At 33.0% G+C, this 7,059-nt stretch overlaps 1 long non-coding RNA gene across 1 annotated transcript; it reads right to left on the bottom strand.

Moving 5' to 3' along the window:
- Window positions 1-646: 646 nt before the first annotated feature.
- LOC106477244 lies at window positions 647-6,010 on the bottom strand. Its single transcript, XR_001291974.2, has 4 exons — window positions 5,818-6,010; window positions 3,112-3,182; window positions 2,198-2,435; window positions 647-752 (listed from the first exon to the last, which is right to left on the bottom strand). It is a non-coding gene; the product is annotated as an uncharacterized LOC106477244 (long non-coding RNA).
- Window positions 6,011-7,059: the final 1,049 nt, after the last annotated feature.

The raw sequence follows: 7,059 nt of genomic DNA, 5'->3' as shown, positions 1-7,059 counted from the left end.
CACAGGTCTTGCAATTAGTACTAACATGACAGTAAAAGTCACCTATCACCAGCATTGCTTAATTTTCACTACATAATGTAAGTTTGTCATAAGTTTTGTGATTACTACTGACATGACAGTAAAAGTCACTTCTCGCCAGTATTACTTAACTTCCATTAAATAATATAAACCTAATTTAAAAGGGTTATCAATGGCATGAGAATTTCTGTCAAAGATCTCAAAATGACACAAGGAAACTTGAAATAACAACATGCATATTTCAACTTGTATAAAACTAAATGTCCATTTCTAATCAGACTTCTTTTATCTGTACCAAAGACTTCAAGTTACACACAATAAAAACATTTCTTGTGACATACACTAATTTTCTTATACTATTAGTATATCTTAATTGAAATTTTTGAAAACATTCCAAATCTACTTTCAATGTGCAGCTAATAAATTTAAATTATTTTTACTAAAAAACCAACTGAAAACACATAACTAATGACAAAAGGATAAAAACAGAGAATCAAGTCATTCTTCTTTATGAGTTATCTACTAATAAGCAACCTATGTGGTATTACGTTACCACGAAGCTCGGAATATTTTTGAAAACATTAATGTGATGTTATTACAGTTAATAATAGATCACAATGACATGGTGACTTACGCCTCACAGATCCCTCTGCATCAATACGAGGTGACCACATAACAGTGACTGATGTCTGAGAAACGTTTTTCACCTTCACTTCAGGGGGTTGAGGGGGGATCTAGATAAATTACACATCAGAGGGTCAAAAACCAAGCTAACAATAATTAGGACAAATAATTATAAGAACCGTGAATACTAAACTGAATTAATTGGAATAACAGAATCAAAAATTAATTCAATAATTTAACTGATATACATTTATATTAATTCATGCTACATATAACATTTCAACCGATAACTTCTTATCCTGTTCTCTGTGGTTTATTAGTAATAAAGCTAATTTGACTAACACAACTTACTTAGTTAGTTTAATGGATAACAGGGGTTTCATTGAGTAAACAGTGTGTTTAATACATTCATAAAAAGGATCCAAATCACTTACTGAAATTTTTCCAAAGGTATAGAAACATTTACAAGATAGTCAAGTACATCTTACTGAGAAACAAACACTCAATTGTGTTCTCTAACTGTCTCGGGGTAAAAACTTCCAGTCATTACATCAGTTTTGAATAGTTTATACTCATGAAGCGAAATCAAACAAATACTAAAGGACATAATTAGATAACACTTGACACACTAGACATCTTCCCTCCAAATCAAACAAATACTAAAAGATAATTAGATAACACTTGACACACTAGACATCTTCCCTCCAAATCAAACAAATACTGAAAGATATAATTATATAACATTTGACACACTAGACGTCTTTTAATTAGATAACACTTGACACACTAGACGTCTTCCCTCCAAATCACACAAATACTGAAAGATATAATTATATAACATTTGACACACTAGACGTCTTTCCTCCAAATCAAACAAATACTAAAGGACATAATTAGATAACACTTGACACACTAGACATCTTCCCTCCAAATCAAACAAATATTGAAGGATATAATCAGATAACACTTGACACACTAGACATCTTCCCTACAAATCAAACAAATACTAAAGGACATAATTAGATAGCACTTGACACACTAGACATCTTCCCTCCAAATCAAACAAATATTGAAGGATATAATCAGATAACACTTGACACACTAGACGTCTTCCCTACAAATCAAACAAATACTGAAAGATAATCAGATAACACTTGACACACTAGACGTCTTCCCTAGATAATTAGATAACACTTGACACACTAGACATCTTCCCTGACCTTTATTTCCTGCTGAACAATGGATGAGATCATACTCAACTCCTCACTTTTATTTATAGGTTTGTCAGAAATTGGACTGTTATTTCCGTAAAGTACGTCTTGCACTATGTATGAAACTATAATCTTTGGTCCCTGCTGAAAGAGAACAGCTAAACCTAGCTTGTTGCTATGATACTCAACTCTAACAAACAATGAGACAAGATAGTCAAGTGGACCATTAAGACACATGATAGGCTCGAACAGCTGGTTTACTGATAATGTACTGACATACATCAACAATGACTCTTATAATTCGGACCTTTATTGATAAAACTTTTCCTTTCATTTTAACTTACCTCCATTTAGAGTACCAGTAACAAGTTCTTCTGAGGGTGGACCATCTCCTGCATTGTTAAAAGCATTGACAGATACGGAGTATCTTGTAGATGGAAGCAAGTTACGAAGAAGCGTCTTCTCTTCACGCAGGTTAGTTTTAATGACTGTCTCATAAGATAACTGTGATGCTGACCCCTCAACCTTGTAGCCTACATGGTATCCCTTTAATTGACCATTCCAGGTATCAGCTGGTGGTGGCTGTACATTTATTATAGGACAACATTCAAAACTCGGATCAGGTGAAAACACTCATTAATAAAATTATATAACATTTCTGTTGTTCAAAATTTTTTAGTAATTATAAAAATGTACACATATAGAATTTCTAAAAAAATCTAACAAGTACTTTAGAGTAAAGTGCTACAAATATAAAAATCTAACAAGTACTTCAGAGTAAAGTGCTACAAATATAAGAATCTAACAAGTACTTTACAGTAGAGTGCTACAAATATAAAAAGCTAACACGTACTTTAGAGTAAAGTGCTACAAATATAAAAATCTAACAAGTACTTCAGAGTAAAGTGCTACAAATATAAGAATCTAACAAGTACTTTAGAGTAAAGTGCTACAAATATAAAAATCTAACAAGTACTTTAGAGTAGAGTGCTACAAATATAAAAATCTAACAAGTACTTCAGAGTAAAGTGCTACAAATATAAAAATCTAACAAGTACTTTAGAGTAAAGTGCTACAAATATAAAAATCTAACAAGTACTTTACAGTAAAGTGCTACAAATATAAAAAGCTAACAAGTACTTTAGAGTAAAGTGCTACAAATATAAGAATCTAACAAGTACTTCAGAGTAAAGTGCTACAAATATAAAAATCTAACAAGTATTTTAGAGTAAAGTCTTACAAAAACGACAAAACCTACCTTCCACGAAATCTGTAATGTATGGGAATCCACGGGTTCAACCTCTATATCAACAGGGGGTGCTTCTGGTTCTGAAATCAAACATTCCATTACAATTAAAAAATGGAGATTCATTGAAAATTATTGATAACAAATACCTCAACTCTCTGTCACTATACTTGTTAAACATAGGAGTTTCGTATAGCATGTGGTGATTTGAAGCACTGAAAGATTTCTCTTCTTGGAGGATTACATTTTAGGACTTTTTGATGTAAAGTTCTCCTATTCCTTGATAAAGAAGCATGCAAAAAATTGAACTTTAGCATTATTAACAAAGTAGTGTCAAACCTTGAGTAAAGGAAAGTGATGTTATGATACGGAAGTAACTGGCCAGTCCACGACCAGCTAACAATTACACATTAGAGGTAGATCCACTAGAACTGATCCCTGAATACATTGGTCTGTAGCAGCTAAAGTAGGAACTGCACTATACTAGATAATTCACAAGGGTTTAGAACTGCAAAAGCTTCACTCAACGCACATAGTTGAATAGAAGACAAACTGTAAAAATGTGCACAAACAGTATTTGCCAGGCAACAAATGGATGTCCTTACATTGGATATCTGTGATTTGTTAGCTACAAATTTTAACAATAAACAGCACACAATTTTAAAACAATATGTTAAAACAAGTCAAATATATTTACAAATGTTTGTTACACTGTTAGTTATCACAGTTGTATTCAGAGCTTTGATTAACTGTTTCCTTTTTGTCAAAGTCCACACAGGTTGGTTCAGTTACTTTAGAACACAATTGACAAGACAAATTATTTCTTCTCTACTCTGTTATTACAATACAATCTATGATAATTTCACTTTATAAATCACAAAATATGACTCAATAATACAATAATTGCCAATTCACAACAACTGAACTACACAATGTATGATTTGAAAACAATTACATACACAAACCTGAGATAAACTACTACTTGTAAAAATAACTAAATTTAACACTCGTGCTATACTTAAACAATCTAAATCACAACACTCATAAAATTTAAATTGTCATGTAGATCTAACATCTTGTTTAAGCACCTATAAAAATTTGGGCAATTTATTATTTTTCTGGTTATAAAACGTTTCCATTGCACCACATGATGATACTATTTTCACAAGATGCAATACCAAGATTAGATCATTGGCAGGAATCTCCCATGGATTACTTTACCTCTGAGTTACTTAAACAGGCACTTGAAAGTCATTGCTCACATGACTGATGGACTTTAGAAACTACGTAAAGAAGAGCAAAATATTAACCTTAGCATATTGTTTAAAATCTTCTTGAAGTGGAGATTTCACTACAAAGCAAACATGTAAAACCAGGGCCATCACAGAGAAATCCATACAAAGCTGCTATAATGAGGACTAGACACTCTTTCATGTATCATTACATTAGATTACCAACATCCCTGTAACTAGGTCTAGATACCCATCCTTGTATTGTTATCATAGAACATCAACATCCCTGTAACTAGGCCTAGATACCCATTCTTGTATTGTTATCATAGAACATCAACATCCCTGTAACTAGGCCTAGATACCCATTCTTGTATTGTTATCATAGAACATCAACATCCCTGTAACTAGGCGAGATAACCATCCTTGTATTGTTACCATAGCAAAACATCAACACCCATGTAATAAGACTTAGGCACTCATCCTTCTTAAGAACCAAAATATAAAAGATGTAATCCTAGTTAGTCATTAGAAGCTTAAACTGAGAACCACATAATTGTCAAGCCTATACAGTCTTGGCATATGTAATCGTTACGTCTTAATCGTTACGATATTATTATATCAAAACATGAAATATATATAATTATCACAACCTAATGATAATCATTCGGATCATTAATTTCTAGCATCAATCTGAGATGCTTTTGTATTAATAATTGATCTAACATTTATACATGATGTAATATTCTGATGTTAATTTGTTGTTTTATGGCATGGATGTTTGATCGTTTAACATCAATATGTAATATCTAATGTCCCAACATAAGTGCATGGTATATTTCAGTAAATATTATTTTAAATCGTCTTTTATTAAATCTATTAATTCAGCAGCATATTCTTTACCAAGTCACATTTCTTCAAGGCAATCTCTACTCTCAGGAACTCGTGCACGCAATCTCTACTCTCAGGAACTCGTGTACGTAATCTCTACTCTCAGGAACTCGTGTACGTAATCTCTACTCTCTCACCGACATAAGCTCCATTATCATGTACATACATATATTACGACATAAGCTCCATTATCATGTACATACATATATTACGACATAAGCTCCATTATCATGTACATACATATATTACAACATAAGCTCCATTATCATGTACATACATATATTACAACATAAGCTCTATTATCATAAACATACATATATTACAACATAAGCTCCATTATCATGTACATACATATATTACAACATAAGCTCCATTATCATGTACATACATATATTATCTCTACTCTCTCACCAACATAAGCTCCATTATCATAAACATACATATATTACAACATAAGCTCCATTATCATGTACATACATATATTATCTCTACCCACACCAACATCCCTGTAACTAGGCCTAGACACCCATCAACTCTCACCAACATAAGCTCCATTATCATGTACATACATATATTATCTCTACCAACACCAACTCACCTTCTTCTTTAGTTTCAAATATCACCGGATCAGATGGATCACCTCTGCCTACTTCGTTCTCTGCAAGAAGTCGAACAGTATATTCGCTTCCTGGCTGGAGATCGCGAAGCAGAGTGGATGTTTCTGTGCTGGACAACAAGACTTCATGCAACTTTCCAGAAACTTCTAAAATAATAATAATATAGCAATCACAAAGTACCTCTGAGATTATTGTCACCTTTTATCACCGAAAATCCACCAAACATGAAGTTCCACTTAAAGTGTTAAATTTTTTTTCCATAAATCATAGGAACTAATGTAAAAAATTCAGTATTTAGTCATTCTTGATTTGTAATGTGTTGTATAAAACAGTAATAATTTGTTTATGGAAGGTTTTAATTTAACTGTGACGCTACTTTTCTTTCTATACTAGCTAGAAACCAGTGACATTACGTTGTCTATTAAGCACGTGCAACTGGTACTGTATTCAGATTCTCAAGGATCTGCATACTTTACTTTTGTATAAACCTATAGATATTCTTTAACATGGTGGAAATACAGCTGTTGCAATACTTACCCACAACAACAAGGTGAGATTCTGATGCCAGAGTACTTACTAGTGACAACAAGTTGAGGACCTGATTTAAACTACTAAAGTTGTTCAGTACGTAATACAAAAATGATTTTGGGTTGTCACCCTATCCATCATCGCTTTAGGTGATGACCATATATCTTCATAATCACCCTGCAATGTAGTTTCAATTTCAAATGACTGTCATATCCAAAGCATACAGCACCTTCCTTTATGCTTCCCATAATCCATCTACAAGAAGACTATTGTTCCCCCATAGTCCATTTCAGCAGTCTGATCACACAGAAACCTATAGGTGGTGGATCTGGCACATTGGCCAGCATGTCTTCAATGGAATAGCATGAATATTTATTTCATTCTCCAGCTACTGGGAGGGAGGGGGGTATGTGACAGTTGAATGGATATTTTGTGGAAGCAGCTAACATATGCATAATTTGTGTAATTTTTTCAGGAGGAGATTCTTTTTGATGAAGTAGCCTGCTATTGAATGGAACGTGTGAACAACTTTTCCCATTGATCTTCATATGTTTGTGGACACACCTGTTATATTAGACCACTTGACAAACAGTAAGATACCAGCTGTGGTAAAACATTAGACCACTTGACAAACAGTAAGATACCAGCTGTGGTAAAACATTAGACCACTTGACAAACAGTAAGATACCAGCTGT

This window comes from Limulus polyphemus, unplaced genomic scaffold (genome assembly GCF_000517525.1).
Source record: "Limulus polyphemus unplaced genomic scaffold, Limulus_polyphemus-2.1.2 Scaffold13572, whole genome shotgun sequence".
Lineage (NCBI taxonomy): Eukaryota > Metazoa > Arthropoda > Merostomata > Xiphosura > Limulidae > Limulus > Limulus polyphemus.
This window is presented reverse-complemented; position numbering and strand designations above follow the sequence as displayed.